Consider the following 24,297-nt stretch of genomic DNA (forward strand, 5'->3'; position numbering starts at 1 on the left):
TTATACTCAAAATCAAATGTGGAATATTCCAATGCCCTGATAGCCTTGGTCTCCACAACAGCCTTAGCAGGGGAAATTTTCTTACCCTACTGCACAGAAGTTTCCCTCTTAGAACATTTATCCACCACAACCCACACCGCAACAAATGATTTAATCTCAACAATAGCAACTTCAGTTGCCTGCCCCACCAAATCAACCTCATCCCACACAACCTACTGCTCAGCCAGTGTCTAACCCCAACAATAAAACCATCTAATCTACCCACAACATTGGATTGGTCACTTATCCCACTTTTCCTACCTACTGTTTTGCACCACAGCCGTTGTAGGAAATTTTTGTTCCTGTGTTACATGAATTTCCTATGTCGTTGCAGGAAATTAAGCTTAGATCGATAAAAGTGGTGACTCGGCCCAAAAGAATTGAAGAGATTATAGAGGAAGATACTCTGGAAATGCCTGAAGTTGAAACCACACCTGAACCAATAGAACATCCTAATTCAAGGCCACAAGAACCTTCCTCATCCCATATGGTCCAACCTCCTTTTCTAGAGAGGTTGGAAATGAAATTAAAACAACCCAAGTTTGATCTTGTGTCTAAACTAAGAAATGTGTGCATTAAGATCCCATTATTGCTGTTGACACCTAATCCTCTGCGATTGGGTGAATTTGGAATGTGAACAGTCATCAGAAGATGAACTGAGCAGTCACATCCTTTGTATATAACAATAGCTACCTAATGAAATAAATCGAATCAGTTTTCTGCCAAACTGGAGTTACTCCTGGCCTGACATGGTATCAGAGCCAGCTCCTTGTTTTAATTATTATGCTCCTGTAACTCCTCTGTCCTGTACTGACATGATACACTCCTGAATTAACTCCCAGCGCTGCTCTGCCTCTGTCTTGAAATATCCTCCCTCTGCCATATTCATTTTCAGCGCTGCCTCATAACGCATCTGTCCATTTTGTCCAGACAGAAGCGTTGTACGTTAAATGTTTTGTGAATAGCGCTGCCATACTGTGGTACTGACTTTTTATTCATATTCACCTACTGCCATACTGCCATACTGCGCTGCTCACCTTCTGAAATATCCCAACATCTGGTAATACCTTCTGGACGTTTCCAGAGGTGTTGGAGGCAGAAAGAAGCTTCCCTCAGAAATCGATGGAACTATTTTCCTAATCTCTGTCTTGCTAATGCGCGCCTGAGTGTGCTGTTGAAGTGCGTTGTTGAGAATGCTGCATTCTTTTTCGTTTGAACGCAGATCTGAGACAACCCGAGTCTGAAGGAGACTTTACATTCATTCATTCGTGTAAGCTGCGAGGTGAGGAATGAGGTTGTGTGATTGTCCCTCTATTCTCTGCCATATTCTGTCGATTCAAATCCCTTGGAGTTTATTTTAGCACTAGGCATTCCTGCTTGTTGAATGGTGCGTAATAGTTTGTTGAGACCTCTGCATACATTTGCATTGAACCTAGAGTTATCTCTACGTTAAATCCTTTCACATATTATTTACGCTGTGGTATTTACGCTACCATCGAAATCCTTTCACATATTATTTACACTGTGGTATTTTACGCTGTCACATATTCTTGTATTTACGCTGTCACATGTTTTACTTACCACTCCATGCTGCGTTGTATGCACACCTTCGCACACCGTCGCTTTCCATTTTTTTTAATAATACACCTCCGCTTCTCATTTTATTACATTGGGTATTATCCATTGAGTGTTAATGTTGTGGATTATTAATGTTATTGCTGTGGTATAATCCAGCATATCACAGTCCTTTGCCACTTTCACAATATTAAACATTCAGCACATTTTGCCAACAGAAGACAGTTTTAAAATGCATTCAATAATATCTATTGTGGAAATTTGAGATGGCTCGTGGTAAGAGAAACAGTCGTGGCTTCAAGGTCTTGAGAATCAAAGGGATTTATGGTGATTTTTTTAGTCTTTTCAGTGAACTTTGAAATTGTAATACCGTTGCTGCTCCAACTTTTTAGAGCTTGCGGTTGATGCCGTTGCTACTCCAACTTTGTAGAGCTTGCGGTGAATGATTGATTATTTTTAAACAACCAAAATTATTTCCCACGGAATTTTTTTTTTGAGTACAATTTCATTGTATATCAGCAGAAGTTTTTTTTTATCAGCAGAAGTATTTTTTTACAGAATTCATTCAATAATCTCTATGGTAGGAATAGTTCTCACTGGCAAGGAGAACTATCCTGAATGGTCCCGGATGATAAAACACACCCTCATATTCAATGAGTTGTGGAAAGGAGTGTGTGTCGGAGAAGGAGACAATGACCCAGTGCAGCCTACATCAGACAAAGAGCTCGTCATTTGGGAAAACAAGAATAGCAAAGCCTATGCATTAATTGCAACATCTGTAAATGAAGAGGTGAGTCGCCATATTTCATCATATTCAACTGCCTTTGAAGCTTTACAAAAGCTAAAAGAACTCTATGACTCAAATTCTACACTAGAAGTTGTTCAGCTCATGATTAAACTCTTCACTCTTGAACTGAAAAATAATGATCCTCTTTCTCTTGCATCTGAAGTAAAGTCTATAATGCATGATATCAAATCCACTAAGGTTAAGCTGGATATCCCTCTTATTGCTTTTCTCAAGGCACTCTATCCTACTTACTCCAATTATCTTGAATCTTTACAAGAAAATGGAAATCTTAAATATATAACCTTTGACTCTCTTGTGAAAAAGTTTGCTGAAAGAGAGAAAGCCTTTGGAAAGAAGATAGACCCTGAATCTTCTGAAGAGACTGTGTACCTTGCTCATAAAGAAAATCATCCTGCTCAAGATTCTACAAGAGGAAGAGGTGGACGAAGAGGAAGAGGAAGATACTTCAGAGGCAGGGGGGGCAGACATTCCCAAGCAGAAAAGGCAGATCTACACTGCGTTCGCTGCAAAAGAAATGGATCACATGATGCCACTACAAGCAAGCTAGCATGGGACAAAATTGAGCAGAAAAGAAACCAACAGAAAGGTAAAACTGATGATACAGACAAAGATAAAGCATCTGAATCTGCTCACTATATTGAGGCACAATGTAACATTGGAGTAAATGAAGATTTGTTTAATGCTTCACTTGCTTCTTTGGAAAATGATTGGTTGCTTGATTCAGGAGCAACCTGTCATATGACTCATAGAAAAGATTTTTTTGAAGATTTCACTGATAATGTTGATGGAGCAGTATACTTTGCAGATCAGTCAAAAATCAAGCCATTAGGGCTTGGCACAATTAGGCTTAAAATGTCTGGTCTTCCAGACTTTCTTCTGGATCATGTTCTATATCTCCCACAGCTCAAGAGAAACTTGTTGTCCTTGGTCCACATCCGCTAGCAAGGTCACTCCATTCATATGTTTGATGGCAAGCTTGAGGTAAGAAAAGCTTCTGACCACTCACTTGTCATGAGGGGAATAGAAGAAGAAAGGCTTCTCAAACTGCAAGGAACCTCTGCTCATGCACAACATTTCTCATATATTTCTCATCATGAAGAAGGTACACTTCCATCAATTTTATTATGGCATGCTCGATTTGGACATTTAAACTACGACAGTCTCCGCTTATTGAAGAAAAATGGTGTTGCTGGTTTGCCTACAATTCCTAGGAAACATAAGCAATGTGATGCTTGCATTCTACGAAAGCATAGCAAACAATTTTTTCATGATTCACATTGAAGAGCACATAGGAAGCTTGAACTCATTCATTCAGATTTATGTGGTCCAATGCCTGTTCCTTCTGCAAATGGAAATAAATATATCATGACATTTATTGATGATTACACCAGAATGTGTTGGGTTTATTTATTGAAGAACAAATCTGATGCTTTTCAAACATTCAAGAATTTTCATAAATGGATTGAAAATGATGCACAATCTCATATTGGGTCTATTCGCACTGATAATGGAAAAGAATATACATCAAATGAATTTGAAAACTATCTTCGGCAACATGGGATCAAACATCAAACAACTGTGCCTTATAATCCCAAAGAGAATGGTGTAGCTGAAAGAATGAATAGAACAATCTTGAATATGGTACGATCCATGCTTTTCTTCAAAAATGTAAAGATAATGTTTTGGGCTGATGCTGTTCTATGTGTTGCATATGTAAAGAATAGATGTCCATCTAATGCTATAAGAAACAAGACTCCTTATGGATTGTGGTATGGACATGTTCCTTCGGTAAAACATCTTAGGATCTTTGGTTCCACCTGTCATGCTTTGATACCAAAGGTTCATAGAAACAAACTTGGTGCTAGAAGTAGTAAGTGTATCTTCCTAGGGTATTCAAACACCTCCAAAGCATACCGCCTCTATGATGAAGTAAATAAAAAGTTTGTTGTATCTAGAGATGTAATTTTTCTTGAATCATCCAACTCTGACAATGTTGTTGAGCGGCAACTTGATCGATTGGATAGATTCGCTAAAACAAAATCATTTCAAGAATTTGATAATCAGATTCCACACCTTGAAGGGGGGATTCCTATTCTATATCAACATGTGGAATCTTCTTCTGAAGAACACTCTCCCCCGGATGAAACTCCAACAACGGATGATGCTTTAAGTGATGTAATTGATAGAATTGGGAGACTCAATCTTGATTCAGTCCCAACTCAATCAACAGAGCAGCCTGGACCATCTCAGAAAGGTCCCCCAAAGTGGCTAAGAAAGACACTTGAAAGTGTTCATCCTGATGAAATTGGAAAAACAAGAACTAGAAATTCAAACCGACAAAATGGAGGTGATGTAGATGACTCTAATTCACCTGTTGATATGGATGTTTCTTATGATTGTGAATTAAAATTTTCTACAGATTTTGAACCAACTTCCTTCAAAGAAGCTGCTTCTCATGATGAATGGAAAGAAGCGATGCAAAAGGAGTATGATGCCCTCATAAAGAACGACACTTGGAAGCTGGTTGATCCTCCATGTGGAACCAAACCAATTGGCTGCAAGTGGGTCTACAAGAACAAGTACAAAGCTGACGGCTCACTTGACAAGCACAAAGCTAGGCTTGTGGCAAAAGGTTTTACACAGAAGGAAGGGGTCGATTATGAGGAAACTTTTGCCCCCACAGCAAAATGGGCCACCATCCGGACACTCTTTGCACTAGCAGCTTAGAACGGTTGGAAAGTCCATCAAATGGATGTAAAAGATGCCTTCTTGAATGGAGATCTAAAAGAGAATGTTTTTATGTCCTAGCCTGAAGGATTTGCTGTGAAAGGACATGAACAAAAAGTATGCAAACTTGTGAAGTCCTTGTATGGCCTCAAACAAGCACCGCGAGCCTGGTATGAAAAACTAATTGAGCATCTTCTGAAACTCAACTTCAATCATTTTGATCTTGATGATGCAACTTTATTTGTCAAGAAAGTTGGCAAAACAGTTTTATATCTTTTGGTATATGTAGATGATCTTTTAATGACAGGGAACGATGAAAGCTACATTGCATCCATAAAGAAGGAATTGGGGAAAAGTTTTGAAATGACTGATTTGGGCTATGCTCATTACTATCTTGGCATTGAAGTAACCCAACATCCAAAATCCATATTTCTTTCTCAAAAGAAATAAATTGGAGATTTGTTAAATAGATTTGGCATGACAGAGTGCAATCCTCTTTCTACTCCAATTGAACAAAACTTATAGCTCACATCTATTGAAGGAAAGGAATTTGAGGATGCAACAAAGTATAGACAGCTTGTAGGAAGTCTCATCTACCTCACTACTACCAGACCAGACATTTCATTTGTTGTTGGAATCCTCTCCAGGTTTATGCAAAAGCCTTGTGAGGGACATTGGTCTGCTGCAAAAAGAGTTCTAAGGTACTTGAAGGGAACTCAAGACCTTGGAATCAAGTATACACAGGTGGACGACTTCAGCTTTATTGGATACTCTGATTCAGGCTTCGATGGAGACAAAGAAACTGGGGTATCTACTTCTGGATATGCTATGAGTCTTGGATCAGGAGCTATCTCTTGGAGATTACGCAAACAATCAGTTCCAGCAGATTCCACAACAGAAGCAGAATACGTGGCAGCAGCTGAAGCAACGAAAGAAATGGTGTGGCTCAGGAAAATTCTTGAATATTTGTAGGTAAAACAATTACAATCAACTCCACTCATGATTGACAACACCTCTGCAATAAAGTTGGCCAAGAACCCAAAGTTCCATGATCGTACAAAGCACATCAATACTAAATATCATCTGATCCAACATCATGTTGAGGCCAAAACAATCCATCTCCATCATTGTTCCACAAATGAGCAAATTGCAGACATCTTCACCAAAGCGCTTGGAAGAGAAAAGCTTGAAAGATTCAGAACGATGCTTGGACTCACCAACATCCCTTCAAATTAAGGGGGGGAATGTTGACACCTAATCCTCTGTGATTGGGTGAATTTGGAATGTGAACAGTCATTAGAAGATGAACTGAGCAGTCACATCCTTTGTATATAAAAATAGCTACCTAATGAAATAAATTGAATCAGTTTTCTGCCAAACTGGAGTTACTCATGGCATGACAATTGCAAGAAATTAAGGATATCCCAATTTATGCCAAAACAGTGAGGGAGCTATGTACTAATAAACTAGGAAGAAAAAAGAGAGAATTCTCTACAATTCAAGTAGGTGGAAATATTACAAGTTTAATGTCTACCAGATATTTTACTGAAAATTATGCAGACCCCGAAATCCCCGTGGTTACCACCTTTATCAATGGACATCCCATAAAGTACACTTTAATTCATTTAGGTGCAACCATTAATGTGATGACTATGGAGACTTTATCTCATATAGGATCCTTTGACTTATTACCTACTCCCACCATGTTAGAACTAGCAGACAGGTCTAAGGTAAGGCCGAAGGGGGTATTAGAAGAGATTGTCATCTCATTATATTCTTGGGAGTAACCTGCAAAATTTTATGTTCTTCAACCCAAAACCAACTTGGGAGGGCATCCTTTGATCTTGGTGAGGCTGTGGTTAGCCACAATAGATGCCTACATAGGGTGTAGGTCTGGAAATATGACCATCAGTCATGGAGCTTAAACAAAGAATATTAATTTGTATCCCCCTGCTTAGCCCCTCTTGAGATCAGAAAATACACATTCGGTTGAAGAAGAGGAGCATGATTTAGAATGTACCCGACCAGTTTTGACAATAGCCCAAGCCATGAGCCTTAAAGAAAATTCAGAAGAGAATTTGATAAATTACTGTATTTCCAATCCTAATTTTCTCCAACAATTAGAAGGGCAATCTAGTGATAATTTGGATATCGTTACCGATCTGTAGGATTTTCATGAACATAGTACAACAACTAAACCACATTCAACCCTCTTATCTACATTTCCTGCATATTCCTTGACTGAATGGGGGAGTAAGGTAGTTGAAATTTTTCCTGAAAAATCTTTAAACATTAATTTTGCCTTAACCCCTGAACAAGAAAAACAATTAATTCAAGCATTGAAAAAATTTTCAGACACATTTGCTTGGGAATATACAAATATGAGAGGCATTCACCCAGACACATGCATTCATCATATATATATAGAATAAAATACTGGGCCTGTGAGACAGACACAAAGGAGGATGAACCGCACTTTAAGGGAAATTGTGAAAGATGAATTACATAAATTGTTAAATGTAGGGTTCATTTATCCCATCTCAGATAGCGAGTGGGTATCTCCACTGGTTATTGTCCCCCAAAAGAATGGTAAATTGTGAGTGTGTGTAGATTATAGGGAACTAAACAAAGCTACCTTAAAAGATCACTGTCCCTTGCCTTTTATGGATCAAATGTTGGACACTTTAGCAGGGAAAAAGTATTTTTCCTTCCTAGATGGGTTCATAAGGTACAATCAGATTAGGATAGCTCCAGAGGACTAGGAGAAGACAATATTCACATGTCCCTTGGGTACCTATGCATATAGGGTATTACCATTTGTTCTATGCAACACACCAGCCACATTCTAGCATGTGGTCCTTGGTATTTTCTCTGACATTTGCATGATTGCGTAGAGGTCTATATGGATGACTTTACAGTTATGGGTGATATTTTTGAAGAGGTTTTACATAATCTTGAGAAAGTTTTGCAGAGATGTAGAGAAACTAATCTTTCATTGAGTAATGAAAAATGTTTTATGATTATGGCTGAAGGTATTTTTTTGGGTCATCATGTTTCTGCTGCAGGAATTAAAGTTGGTCCAGAAAAGATTGAAGTTATTGTAAAGCTGCCCCACCAACTAGTCAAAAGGGAGTTCGAAGTTTCCTTGGACATGCAGGCTACTACAGAAGGTTTGTTGAAAATTTTACAAAGGTAGCCTCTCCATTGTTCAAATTATTGACTAAAGAATCTGAATTTCATTGGAATGATGAGTGTCAAGCTGCATTTGATACACTCAAGGAAAATATTTCTTCAACACCTATCTTGAGAGGCCCAGATTGGAAATTACCCTTTCATATTTCCATTGATGCCTTTGATTCAGCCATAGGAGCAGTATTGGGTCAAAAGGAGGATCCTGTAACCCATGATATTTATTATGTTAATAAATATTTAACTCCTGCAGAATTGAATTACACAGTAACTGAAAAAGAATTACTTTCTGTAATTTATGTTATGAATAAGTTTAGACATTACATCACGAGCTATGAAGTTTTTGTACACACTGATCATTCTTCCATTTGATATCTCATGAACAAACCAGTCACTAATGGCAGGATTACTAGGTGGCTTTTGTTGCTGCAGGAATTTGACATCACAATATTGGATGGACCAGGAAAGTAAAATCTGGTAGCTGATTTCCTATCTAGGCTCAACCATGCAGGTGGGGACGTTCCTGTTAATGATAGCTTTCTTGCTGAAAATTTGTTTGCTATTTTTGTTAAAACACCTTGGTTTATCATTATGTGGTTTGATCATGGATAGTCTAGATCTAAATATTCACGTATGTTTTATTCTGTAAATGTTATAACCTGGGTATGACTGAATTCTCGAATATCTCAGAAGTTTCTAAGATAATATCTGCAGAACTATATGCTTGTTCTCTTTGGTAAAAGGGCATAAACACGCCGGTGAGTCACATTCAAGTAGTGTATACATTATGAAATATGATATTTGAAGTTGTAGTTAGGTTTCGTTGTTGTTGCATAGTTCTAGTTTCTGCTTTGTGTTCTCGCGACTATGTTTTGGTCACTGTGTTCTGGTGATAGTGTTTTGAAAGTTCAGATTGATTGATTTCCATCTACTTCAGTGATAATGGGTTGGCAGTGATTGATTGATTCACTCCTATAGCAATTGTTCCACTCATATAACAGTCATGTAGTAGTCCTATAGAACATGTAAACTTGACTAAATATAATAAAAGATCTTGTTTTTGTCCCTTAGGCTTGAATAATGATCCCTAGGATCTAAATACATGATTTAGGAAGACCAATGACCACTTAATATTTTTCTTTTTACCCCTGCAACACATCTCAATAATTTCAGTTAATGGACATGTTTATGAATTGGATAACACAATAATGATTTCCTTGATTTCCACATGAAGTAACGGATGAATTTTATGAATGGATCTAAGCTCTTTGGAATGCAATGATTGATTACATTATCTTTCCTAAGATAGGGTTTCTTTTTAAAGCACTATTATTTCCATTCCATAGACTAGGTTCCATTTTCAATGCAAATTTCACATTCTGCAATTAGGTTATTGTTTGATTTCATTATATTCACTTCATTGCTTTAGATCAATGAAAGAATGATACAATTCATGTTCCACATATAATTTCAACACCTCTTAAGTTTTTACCAGCCTGAGGTTGTTAATTTAAGTTGGTAGCCTTGGGAGTTGTATCATCCTTGTTGCAACAATCGGGCTCAACAATTATCATGGTCGTCCTTGAGGAAACTCCCAACAAAGTATTTAATTACTTATGTAAGGTGAATAAGAGGATATATTGTCTTCTCCTTGCACTAGTGGGGTTTCCATCAAGGTAAGAATGAAAAACTTCTCTAATAAGCTCAAAGTGTTAGAAAGATAGCCTCTCTCTATGCACAATTTGCTCAATCCTACATATGTCATATTAGGTGCACGAGAGGTCACGTCACTAAAGGTAGTGGCCTCTTGGGAATTTGACTTAGCATGGGAATGGGAAGCCTAGCCATGATTGGATTTTTTATGTTGAACCCTCCCCTCATGACTATGACCCTTTTGCATAGGCATAATGCTCGCCACTATTAAAGAGGCTCTACATTTGTGAGGAGGAAACTCAATACATTAGATCTATAAATATCCCCACTCAGTCTCCACTCACATGAAACACTAATGAACACACTCTTTTAGAGCCACTCAACTTGCCTACACTTTTAAGAAAAATACAAAGGGCACCACCTAGAGGCTAGACAGTCGAGGTGGGAGATAACATTGTGGTCATCCACCCAACAAAATACAAAACCTGGGGAAAAATAAGTTCAATGTAAGGGAACCAACTAGAAGCCAATTGAACTAAAAAATAATGGAGGAGCCAAAAGGGAAAACCTGAGAGTTGGAGTAATGAAATTTATTAAAAGTGGAGAAAACCTTGTAATGCAGTGAAGAAAGTAACCTACACTATAGATTTTAATCACCTAGAATTACCTTGAAGATAATTTTAAAATTTTCTCATGTGTTAGAAGCTCATAATTGGTCTAGTAGCTATAAATTCCTATCTCAATCACTTCCAACGAGCGTTATAACAAGAAATTTCTGTCCTCCCCAATCAAGCACTATCCTCCCATGTCGAATGGTGCCTAGGATTTGAAATGTACGTAAAACCTACTGAAGAGAGAAATCATTGCATGGAAGAAAGGCCCTTTCCATACCCAATAAGGAAATCCCACACATGATCCCCATTGATTTAAACAATTTCAAATTTGGAGAATAACTGAGTGAATTACACGGTAGCTTGGAAAACACTTGTGCATGGTATTTATGCCACACATATCGTGCATGGGGGGCATGCCAAGCCACCTCCTCCTTATTCAATAGCTGAGTTAATCGGGTTGAATGTGCCCCCTTATATCTCTTTCATTGTGTTTTCCCATCACCATCCCAATGTGAATTTATATAATTTATATAAATTCTTATTTTAGTTAATTTATTATTTAAATATTTATAATCAGATTGATTTTTTTAATTTTTAAATGCTTTTTAAATTTAAAATCATAATATATTTATATGCATAAATATTATAACCAAAAACACATTGATAAAAGTAGCTACAATGCTTTTTATTTGAATAAACTAACCGTATCTATTTAAAGTTTTGGTTTTTTTTGCACAATTAGGTTATACAATTTTTTGTGAGATTATATTTTCTATTTTCTAAAAAATTATATTTTGATTCTTAAATAAATTTAATATCCTCACATCCTATATGGCGAATAAAATAGAAATTGTTTGGAGCGAAGACCTTCAGTCACATTTGTCAACCACAGGGCATGGTGTGGCATGGGAAAGGCTAGTGGAATTGTTCCTTACAACCAATTCCTATTCATTATAAATGTTGGGTCATTGTTATGGGGTGGTAGAAGCTTGTTAAGGAACACAGTGGGAGTAAGGTGCAATCCTCACCAACCTCCTCCAAGTTTCAAGCCATAGCAAGGTATGTTAATTCTTCTTTTCTAATTACTCATTTCGGGTTCCATTAGACCAAAATATCTTTATTTCTTCCCCAATCCACGTAGGAGAAAGTTCGGATTTTATGTTCTTCATTTTATAGCTCCGTTGTACAAAGTACATGCATGTATTTTAATTGGTGGTGGTTTACTTCAATTCCCATGGCTTGGAGAGTGAATTTAGAGACATATCTTCCCTTTTTCCTATTTTTGCCTATGGTTTCCGGTAACCTCGTGATTTCTCTAAATGGTTTTATTGTGGGTGGTTTTGGGTTAAACAAACCCTTAACCATATCTCTGATAGCCATTATAGCCATTTTGTTAAACATATCGTAAACATGCAATCTCTAGTTGTAAACAACATATTTATACATAGGGATCTCATACTTATCTAAAAATGGCTAAGAACCACTTTTCCCTCATGTCATTTGATGCATTATAATTTGAGGCTTGTTGTGAGATTACATAACCATTTATTTTTTTTAACTTATTGTTATTTTCTATTGTACTAAAATTTTGAGACGAGCTAGTGAAATAAACATATGTGCATGATAGGAGTATGTGGGATCATTTTGATATAAATCATAGAGTTTGTAGCCATAGTTTGGTTGTGATAATTCCTTAAGTGTGTGTATGCATTCATGTATTATGAATGTTTCTATCTATTACTTTTTTTATGTTAAATTTATCTTGATCTCATGTGGTTAGCTTGATGTAGTAAACCTTTCATTTCCAAATAATGACATATGAGGTTGGAGGGGTGTTAGGAGAGTGAAGATATTTGTGGACCCAAGGTATGTTCAAAGGTAGGAGGTGTGTGGAGCTAAGAGGAGTGAAGAGAGTGGTATGCATGAAGTTAAGGGATATGGGTATAGAAGGTTGGTGTGAGCTCAGATCAAATCACCTTTGATTCTCTCCCTTTTTAATTCCACCAACAAGATGATGCAAATCTCTCTCTAACACAAGCCAACAATGACCTATGATTGCAATGTCATATGAAGTCTCTTCATTTATTTATTCCACATTCTATTTCTTTTTAGCTATTTTCAGCTTGAAATGCACTGTTATATGCAATATCTAGAAAGATTCTTTATATTCTTAACACCTTGAAGCTAAATATCCTGTTTGGTTTCTCACTAGGAAAGCTAGAGGATGCCATTTTCGGACTATGTAATCATATGTTGTCACATTGTAAAGTATCTTTCTAATATATATATATATATATATATATATATATATATAGATATAGATATAGATATAGATATAGATACCATAAATTAATATAAACTATGTAACATTTAATATATATATAATATAATGGTAAGTCAAGTATTATTATTATTTTAATATTTTCTCCTATTTTAAAACTACATAATCTTAGGGTAATTTAATTAGCAATGATGTGTTATGGAGTATTACCTAAACTACAAGATCTAAGGTGCAAAACTCCTTTATTAACTCATGTCTATATCCTAGAGGTTGGAATATTCCATGTTTTATATGAGTCTAGTTTCTAATTACTTCAAATTCCTAAGAAAATAAAAGTATTAACTAATACTTAGCACTATATAATAAATTTGATTTTCACTAATTTTTATTAAGAATATATATATATATATATATATAGATAGAGAGAGAGAGAGAGAGAGAGAGAGAGAGAGAGAGAGAGAGAGAGAGAGAGAGAGAGAGAGAGATGAATTAATATATACATTAGAGTATGTTATATCAAATGCCTTCAAAAGGCGACTTAAAGCTAGAAATTGTACATTTCACTAGTATCAATTGCAATATGAGAGCTTACTACATTTCCAATTTCAATGTTGGGTATATTTTTTGTAGTGAACCTTCCAAAAATAAATAAAAAATCCAAAATACAAAAGGGAGAGGAGTGTATATGTGGTACAAGCTAAAGATGAGAATTGGAGTGCAGTGGAAACTAAAGAAGTTTTTGAAGGAGAATGTGAGTAAAGTGGGGAAAAAAGCTATTGTCTAAGAATAATAATCCTAAATGTTGAATAGAGTTTTAATTAACTTAGAGAAAGAAACTAAAGAACTAACTGAGACATGAAGTTTTTCTTAAAACCATGTGCAAGTCAAGAGGTAAGTGTTGTATGGTTGTAATTTATAGTGGTACCATAGATAATATTGTTTATATGAAGATGGTAGAGAATCGATATTTAAAAATAAATCCACATCCCACCCCTTACAAAATTTCATCACTGTAAAAAATTTAGCAAGTCCTAGTCCATGAATAATGTAAGGTACATTATTAGATTCCCATAATTGAGCATGAATTCCTTTTCTATGTGAAGGATATGTATTTTTCACATTTTTTGTTGTGAATTCCATGGCAGTTTGATAGGAAAGCTATCAGTGGTGGTAGATGTTTAATTTTCCTTATGCCCTAAATATAGTGTTATGCTAATCACACACACAAACATTCTTGGAACCCTCAACTTATGATAACTTTACATAACAAAAATCTTGAGCAAAGTGCATAGATATTTGAACCCAAACCTAGATTATTTTGTTCATCCATCAATAAAATAATCATTGGGCTCCCATAAGAGAGGTCACACCCCATGATCACTAGTAAAACTATTATACAAGCTCTTATGAGGTCACACCCCATGATCACTAGTACAACTATTATACACAGTATACAAGCTAGGGCATGCAATCTACTACTTCCTATTTGAAATCTACCTAATGTGAAGACATGGAAAAATACACAAAGCCCTTCTCCTTCAATCCTTTCAATACTTGTTTTCCTTGACACGTGGAAAGTACTTTATCTCATTGACGAGAAAGAGATACTTGACTATCTACGATCTTCTCACTATAAAATTGATCCTCCAATTACAATGTAAGTTAGCTTCCAAGTAGGTCTTACACTCACAATTAACTAATTCAGTATATAATTTGATGGAAAAGAGTTGTGAGAACATGCTTTAGATGAATGGGACTTCTTTTATCAATGGTTTAAATTAATTCCACTTCAGTGATTTGATGGAGCTATACTGATTCAAACCCATTGGTTTCGTAGATTTATTTGAGTGTGTTTTGATAGCAATCCATTCACATTTTCTATTAATTATTCCTTTTGTGTGAATCAAACAAGCGTTATGAAAGGATAAGGAATGTCCATGAGAAAATATTAGAACCGATGATAAACCATTTACTCAATAAATATATTCCTAAATCTACATGGCAAGTAAATGCGAGGGATCTTTTAGAATGGTCAATGATGAAGACCATGGTCAACTAAGGTCATCCAACATTGGCATGGTTAGAATTGTCAATCCAGCTAAATCATGATCAACAATGGGAAACTATATATTAATGTTCATCTTAGGATAAATATATTTAAGGGGTTATATAGTATTAATCTTACTGTTTATCATATTAATAATAGGGTTTATCATATTAATCCTAGGGTTTAATATCAATATTTGAGTTTATAATATTAATCTTATGATTTATAATATTAATGTGATCATTTAATATATTAAACTTGTGGCTTAGAATCTTAAGCTTATGGTTTATAATCTTAGTGTTTATAAAATTTATGTGACTATTTATATTGTGTGTTAGGGTTTACAATATTATCACACGGTTTATAATCCTAGGGTTTAATATATTAATATTATGATTAATAACATAAAAGTTTATAATAGTAATATGAAGGTTTTATAATCCTTGTGTTTAATATTGATCCTTAGGGTTCATAATATTTGGTTTAATAGTAGCATTTATAATATTAATCCTAAGGTTTATGATATTAATACTAGGGTTTAATATTAATTCTAAGGCTTACAATATTAATGCTAGGGTTTACTATTAATCTTAGGGTTTATAATTCAATGGTGTAATATATTTATCTTGGGGTTTAATATATTAATATTAGGATTTATAAAATTATGTTTTATAATATTTCATTTAGTATTAGCTTTTAATATTGTGATGTTATGGTGGTGCATAAATCTATCTAATGTCCCATTATGACAATCATTGTGAGAATGTTACATTAGATTTCAATTTATTCAATGTTGCATTAGGACATTACAAAATTGGGGTGTAATATTAGGGTTTCTAATACTCGGTTTATAGTATTAGCCCCTAATATTGGGTTTATAATATTTTGGGTTATAATATTATGTTTAATATTAGAATTTATTGTTGGGTTTAATATTATGGGTTTTAATATTAGGTTTATAATATTGGCTTTTATAATGTTAGGGTTTATAATATCTCTTTGAATATTATGGTTTAATGTTGTGATGGTATAATGATATAAAATCTATCCAACATCACATTGTAGTAGACATTTTCTCGTTAATGCAAAAAATAATCTCACAAAATGTGTTGCAATCTTACATTACATTGCAATTTATTCAATTTTCATATCAAAATTGAGTTTTAATATTAAGGTTTATAATATTAGGGTTTATAAAGTTAGGGTTTTTAATATTATAGTTTTATAATATTATGAACCACATGTATTAATGTTTAGGTTTTAAATTTGATATGGATTTTAATATTAACTTCAATATGAATCTTAGCACTTATAATATGATTTTACTGTGATATAGATGTTGTAGCATAATGTTTAACCTTTTCACTAAGTCAAAGTACATAAAAATAACTAAAATTTAAATTAAATAAAAATATCAATATAAGAATAGGCAAAGTGAAATACAAAATAAAACTAAAATAATAGAAATAGAAATGTCGCATGGTATTTATTCATAGTAGTCACATGGAATACAACCTATTTAAAATGGGAAAGTAAACGAGCCTACATCCATCTTAACTCTACATATACTAAGTGTTGAGAGATCTAAAAGAAGTTAGCATATTAAGAGATTTGATCCCTATGTGAGCTTCCTAGTAGATCGAGAGTTAGGATGGATTTAGCATGGTATAATTTTCACCTTTCAATAGGTTATATTCCACATGAATGCCATGGATTGTCAATAACATGGGCCATTTTTTATTTTTATTATTTTATTTTTATAGTGTTAATTAAATTTTTTGCCTCATTTCAAATTTTTACCTTACATTACATTAATCTTTTTCTTTAATTTAATATTTATTTAATTATTTATTCTTATGTAATTTGACTTAGTCAAAATGTTAAACATTAAGTTACAACATCTTGTTTTGTATTTTATAATATTAGGGTGTAATATTGTGACATTATGATTATATTGTTAATGTAAAGTTTAGTATACTAAATTATAACATTAATATTACTATAATATTATAGGGCTTAGTCTAATGAACTTTTTCATATGAGTCTAGTGAAACAATTTGAAGAAAGAAAGTGATGTTTTTTTGTTTGAAATGATTTTTTAAATACATAAATGGATTCAACACTCTCAAAAGTCCCTAGGTGACTCCAATTCTTGAGATTAAACAAATAAAACTACAGCTTTTAAAAATCTATTTTGCTTAAAATTAAGTTAGAAAAATGTAGCCAAGAAATCCATTTAGTTAATAAGTTAGACTATGCCATTTAATAAGAGAAGTAGTCTAAATTATAGAGAAAATAGATTTTTTGATGACATTTTCTTCGGTTAATTTTAAACAAAATGTGGTTGATATTTTTAAAAAACTTGAGTTTAAGTTGTTTAGTCTTTAGATTTTGAGTGCCTACGTGTTTTGCAATGTGTTGAATTCGTTTATGCATTAAAAAAATGTATTTAAAAAGGAAAAAATCACATTTTTGGGTTTATAATATTGGCTTTGATAATGTTAGGGTTTATAATATTTCTTTGAATATTATGGTTTAATATTGTGATGGTATGAGGATACAAAATCTATCCAATGTCACATTGTAGTAGACATTTTCTGGTCAATGCAAAAAATAATCTCTTAAAATGTGTTGCAATCTTACATTACATTGCAATTTATTCAATTTTCATATCAAAATTGAGTTTTAATATTAAAGTTTATAATATTAGGGTTTATAAAGTTAGGGTTTTGTTGTGGCCAGCAACAACCCCCCCCTAATTCAGCCTAATATCAGTCATAATGATAGATTGAATAGGGGACCCTTAGTTAATTTCCGAAAAAGAAAACAAAGACTTCTTTTGAAATTACAAGCATAAAACGTAGAAAAAGGTCCTTAGACGACTTAAGCCTAGACCTGTGATCATAAAAGCAAATCCTAAGATTGCTTCACAAAAAGAATCAAAGAGAGGCCTTCGTTTCACCTCTAAAAACCAATATGCACATCGCCTCGGTATTAATGAACAACATCGCATCGCAATACACTAGCATCCATAAATAAGAGCTTCAAAGTCCGCCGACCTGCGATGTTGCGATCGCATATCGCAAAAATAAGGCTGGGCACGTTGGCAAATATTTGAATCATTGCGATCTGCGATATGGCAATCTGCGATGTTGCGATCACTGACCTTTGCGATCGCTCGACATGCGAGGATGCGTTGGCAAGTCATAAAAGCACCTTAGTATGTCTCCTTCGCGCACGCCTCCCAAAGAAAATCCACTTACCATAAACTGACTTGGAAATTATGCGCTTTTAATGTTAGTAATGAATTAGTTGTCAGTTATTAAGTGGCATAAAGACGCGTGCCTTAATGCGGATTTTTTTCACGTAAGGTGGCGTATCTAATCTATCTCTTGCATTTAAAACTCTCCCATCACCTTTCTGATCAATCTTTCCATTTTCGCTCGTAACCTGCAGGAGCAAAGTGCAAAGGCAAAACCGAACAGAAACGCTAAGCGAAGATGGGAAAGAAGAACAAAGCTCAGAGCTCAGAGACGAGGGAAAAGACCAAAGAAATGGCGCCCCTCTACACAGATACTGCATGCAATAAAGATGCAGGCATCTCAACTTGGGAAGGCATGTATAAGATATTGGAGGAAGAAAATCCGAGAATAATCAAGGTAACTGCTGCTGTCGCGGGTGCATCACGTTCTTCAGAGGCATCCCTGGAAGATCTAGCATGTTCTTTCCTCCATAGGATAGCAGCGAGGCCAAAGATCCTGCCATACACAGACATGATCAAATGGATACTAGATGATGCGGAGTTGCACCATAGACAGTTCAAGGTCCAGGGACATGGGCCCGTGGGATCGTTTGCAGCTCAAGACCTGAAACTCATGTATCATCTACCTGAGCCGCAAGCGACCTACAACGCAGAGTTTGTTGAGAAGTTCGCAGCAGAAAATCCGGACCTATCAGACACAACTAAGGAGTGGTCAAGAAGAGATGAGCCATTAAAGAAAGATAAGAACGGTATGTATAGCACTGGTTCTCTTACTTCTCCATATTGCTTTGCTGCAGCCATGCTCTGTAGAATATTCGGCAAGCCAGATATCAATAAGTTTTCACCTGAATGGCTACCGCTGATTGATGCCGCGACTAGCTCTGAGATAGTCGATTGGGCCAAAATCCTTTCTGACACTCTGTACATGGCAGTCCTCCACTACCGTTCTAAGAGATCCTACTCCCAAAGGGTCTATCCGCCTTTTTATTTATCTGCCTATATAATGGATTCTGTTTGTCTTGTGTCGAAATTCCCTACTATGGGTTGGCAATGGACTACCCAGGACCCATTGCCTATTCACGTCTATCATAAAATCTTGTGGGATTCCCAATTCGCCCCCCATTTTTACCAGATTTGTCATGGACTTATGTTGCCCATACATAAGATAATATACGATAAAGACCCCCCAAGGTGCTCTCCCGAGGCACAGATTGATATCACCAACATCGCAAGATGGTTTGGGGAAGAGTGGTTTACATACATCCGAGTTTTTGGAAGCACAGTACCCCCACATGTCCTACCCTTGTACATCCCAGATAAATTGTTAGCTCGAGAGATCGCATATCAGACTTGTTCTGAAGGCGGTTTAACTAAGGACCTGAAGAACAAAAAGAAGGCCATTTGGCCTCAATTCCCAGTCACATGTGGGGCCTTCTCTTTATTTGATGTAGGACACGCTTTTGGCGAGGTGGAGAACGTGACGTGTCTCCAACTATTTAAATTCTCACCAAGGCCATTTGACCCAAATAAGGTGGCCCAGGAATTCACAACTAACGTCAGGATAAGTGTGTTCTCTGGGCAAAAAGATCCGTTTGACGATCTCTTTCAGGGCAAGAACTCGCTCGAAGAAGTTTTGCAGGAAGCTCAGTCGAGGCTGTCCCCGGACGACCTCCGAAAATTCAGGTTATATAGAGAAAGAAGGCTGGCTAATATTCCACTGGAAACACTACGGATAGCTGCCAGAGAACCGACTCCAAGCGTCAGCCTCAGTGAACACTCCAGTGCCTCCAAATCTGATTCCAGCGCCGTGCAAGAAATATCTCCAGATCTTGAAGACTCTGTCCGCAAAGAAGAAAGAAACGAAGAAACAATCAAGGACATAGCTCAGTCAAGCTCAATGGCTCAGCAGCAAGTTACCGCCTCACCACTAAAAGAAGTTCCTCCCCCCGTCACCGAAGCACCTCTTGTTACAGTAGAATTAGATAAAGAATGGGAGACCTTCAATGAACTGATTAATCTTGAAGGTCAGGTCCCGAAAACACCCGTGGACAACACGCAGGTGGCGCAAGAGGTCCTCTCAACCATAGTCAGTAGTACCACAGAGATGGAGCATCTTCCTATCGCTCCATCCTCAGAACTTCTACTTAGCGTAGAAGAGATCCCTCCACTGGACGTATTCTACAGCCCACAGCACAAGGCAAATGTAAGGAGACAAAGAAAGAAAAGAAAGCTTGCGGATGCGCTAGCTCAAGATGCTGAACACCTAGATGTCTTGTGGAAAGATCCGAATAGCAATCCAACCGAAAACCTCACCAAGTTGTCTCAGATTGCAGGAGCATATGCTTCTGCGACCATCAACAAAGCTTCCGAAGTTCAGCAACTTCTAAAAGAGCGCGAAAGTCAAATACAATTGCTGCAACAACAGTTGCAACAAGCCAATGAGAACGCTGAAGCCTCCAAGCAGCTTGAAGAGTTACAAGGAAGCTTTCGCCAGATGCAGGTGAGCCACTAAAGAAGCATTGAAGAAAAAGAAAGACAGCTGTAGACGGTGCAAGAAATGCACAAGGATGAACCCAAGCTCACAGAATTTATTTCAGAATCCATCAGCTTGAACGACCAACTGTCACAGCAACAGGAAGACATGGCACGTAGAATATCACAGTGGAGGCATTTTTGTGAGCTGAGCGACAAGATCACCAGCCAGGTAGTGGAACTACGGAATGACTATGACCAGGCCAACAAAAGAGTAACAGAATATCTGGCTTGGCAAAATGACGAGGAAGGGAAGAAAGCAGGGGCGCCTAAGATTAATGAAAATCACAAAGACTTGCTCTTCAACAAATGGGACGAGCAAATAACATAGGCGGAGCAGGCAGCAGAGTCAGCGGCAACACAGGCGACCATACTTATCGATTGTGTAAATGAAAATTTGCACAGAGCTAATTTGATTTCAGAGTCCACCCCGGGATACTTACCAAATGCGTTACAGCTGGGAGCAGAATGGAAGCAGAAAGCACAGTCAAACGGGAAGACAATTCAGGCATTGGCTAGGTTAAACTGGGAAAGTTACTGGACTTACTTAGTTAAGCCTCACAGCCAATGCATGACGGTAAGGTGCATCATGAACGCGGCCGAGAAAGTAGCGCCAGCTCTTATGGACGCTGTTTTCGCAGCCCAACTAAGCACGGAAGTCGGTCAACCAACTCTTCTCAAGCCCATGCTTGATAACTGCAATTTCAGGGACCAAATTAGGAAGTAATTTCAATTTAGAAAGTTGTTTTTCTTTTTTGTTTTACTGAATTAGAAAAAGGGCGGTCATTTGAGAGCCGTATCCTAAATTTTGTAATAATACTATTATTAGGATTAGATAGTAGTATTTCAACCCTTCTCATTGCATTGGAGAAGGGTCCAGAAATTTGTCAAAAACTTGTCCTCAGAACATGCACTTCTGCACCCTCAGAGGAGGTTTTGATGAATGGAAGGATCGTGATTTATTTATGTTTGCATTTTTATGTCTGCTACTGATGTTGCACTTCTGTACTCTTGGTAGACGTTAGAAGCAAGTAGAGGTAGATCGTTATTGTTTGAAGTCTATGAGTAAGGATTAGTCATTAATGGTACTTTTATCTCTTGATTAACTTCTGCTTGTATTCTTAAAGCGATATACAGCTGATATTGTTTGCATGCTAATGTATGAATATATAAGTTATCATTTGGCACTTCTGTACGATGGATTTATCTATTTATGCTTAATATGCGAATGATTTGATTATGCGATGTGCTGTTCACAACCGCTGTGCCTAACTTCTTATGCAGAATGGTTTATCTTTATTGATTTATATTCTGATATCAGTTGAATGATCTTTATTACCAGCTGATGTTAGAAATCTTTCTAGATCGCATAACAAAAGAAACATCCCGGGTTAATGTAAATTCTGTGTGTTGTTTTTCATTTGATTATAGTAATTTAGATTCAAGTTTGCAAGATAGATTTACAGTAGTTTTAGAACGTTTCTTAGAAATAACCTAACCAAAATTCCACATACACACACATACACATCCCATGCATCGGGAAGCTGGTCTCGTCATCCCCAGTCAGACCCACTACTCCAAACGGGCAAGGAGCCGCCAACCAGGTTCCAGACCGGGTGGGTATCCCCCTTGTTGTTGACCCGACTTCGGGGCCCTCAACATTTCTGGCGCTAGAAGGAGGGCCTGAGCCTATTGTCTGTTGGAATATTTTTAAAACTAAAAGAGGATGTCTACTCACAGAATTCCCATTTGGAGTTGCATCCATGTTCCTACATCTTCCAACACTCCACCGGATGTGGTAAGACTATTATCTCAGGTAAAATTTAATGGTGAGAATAATTCTTCTGCATTTCATCACGCCTTACAGTTCATCCATAGAGTCTCTAGTGCTGATATTCAGAAAATTGACGAAGGCGTTTTATGCAGGATTTTCACTCTCACATTCACAGCAGAAGCTAGGAAATGGTGCAGAAAACTCCCCGCTGCATCAGTCCACAGCTGGGACCAACTCGTTAGAGCTTTCATCTTGGAATTTGATTGCTATGAATACGACCAGGTATACGATGAAATCGACCATCTGCGGAAACAAGACGAGCCCGTAAGGGATTTCAATATACGATTTCATCTTAAATGTCTACAATATGATCTTGAAGATGAACTCACAGATGAAGAATCTTCGGATTATGATGAGTGTTTCCTACCTCCTGTACCTGATCAGACAGAATTTAGCCTAGGAGTTTTGCATGCTCTAACATCAGAAAACGCAGGCGAGAGTACTGAAAGGGAAGGTGCCCTGACATCAGAAAACGACTTTAATATAAAGTCAAAGAACATCATTTCAAATCAACAACTCCTGGTGCCAAGGTTAGATCCACCTACTGTTTCTCTTTCGAAAAGTATCGACGCAAAAAGGTATGATCTAAAGCCCGATGCTTATTGTGAATCTGATGAACGAGATTTATTTGATGATTTTAAATACATTGTTCCAGATCCACATTTTTCTCTTTACCCCGATGTTTTTAGTAATGACGTTCTTCTCCCTCATAGTATCAAGTCTATTCCAACAGAGGGCTATTCAAACGAGACATCACTGGGTTTCCAAAATAAAGAGACCACTATATCACAGTCTACGATTCATATCAAGCAAGAGCTGCCCCATCTCCCTTGTCTAAAAGCATATAATGAAAAAGAGGAACCTAGGGAAAATTGTAAAATCTTTCGTCATAGTTGCTTTGATATTTATGATGATATTGAATTGTCGCAAGTAACTCAACTAGGGTCTGGTTATAAGAAACATCTTAGATCAGAAACTGTTCTGTCTGACCCTCATCTCAAAGCAAAACCTCATTTGAATAATTTTACTGTCCGAGACGATGCTCCTATCTACGAGTCATATCCAGAGGAGATCTCTATCCCTGATCGCAATCATGATTTAATTCCTGATTCGCAGAACCCGGCCAGTTCTTGTGAAAAACACAGAGTTTCAAGTAACTCCCAGACGTGCGACACCACTGTATATATATATACCCAATCATTTCTTTTTCACTCACTTTCATTTTGTACAAAATCGGACTTATTTTTAAATTTTCAAAACTTTGATAGATTAGATTCTGGCGATTTATATATAAAAACTCTCATTTCAAACGAAATCGCTAAAAACTCAAAGTTAACAATCAACGGGTTACAAGCCATCGGGATTAAACAACCTATTTCACAATTCGGCTTGTTATCCTTTCTATTGAAAGATCACCAATTTACAAAAGAGATTCATCCCAATTTTTGTGATCCAATAGTTACTCAGTTGGAAAAGACCTATCATGAGAAAACGAAATCAGAAAAGATGCCAACTAAGTTTATGGGTTCCTATTTCCTAGCCCACAATTTCTATCCAAGGGGAATTCAATTCTTTTTATTGATGCTTGGGAAACCCATACGGCTAGGAATAATAATGAATCGTTGGTTCCACTGGAAATACCATTTTTCTTAGCTATTTCCTGTACATAATTAGAGTAGGAGTAGTGGTAATTTAGATAGGGTATTAGTTTGCTTCCAATAAAGATAGGCAAAGTC

This window comes from Pinus tabuliformis, chromosome 8, assembly GCF_031772625.1.
Source record: "Pinus tabuliformis cultivar Carrire ecotype Pingquan chromosome 8, CPIR1, whole genome shotgun sequence".
Taxonomy (NCBI): domain Eukaryota; kingdom Viridiplantae; phylum Streptophyta; class Pinopsida; order Pinales; family Pinaceae; genus Pinus; species Pinus tabuliformis.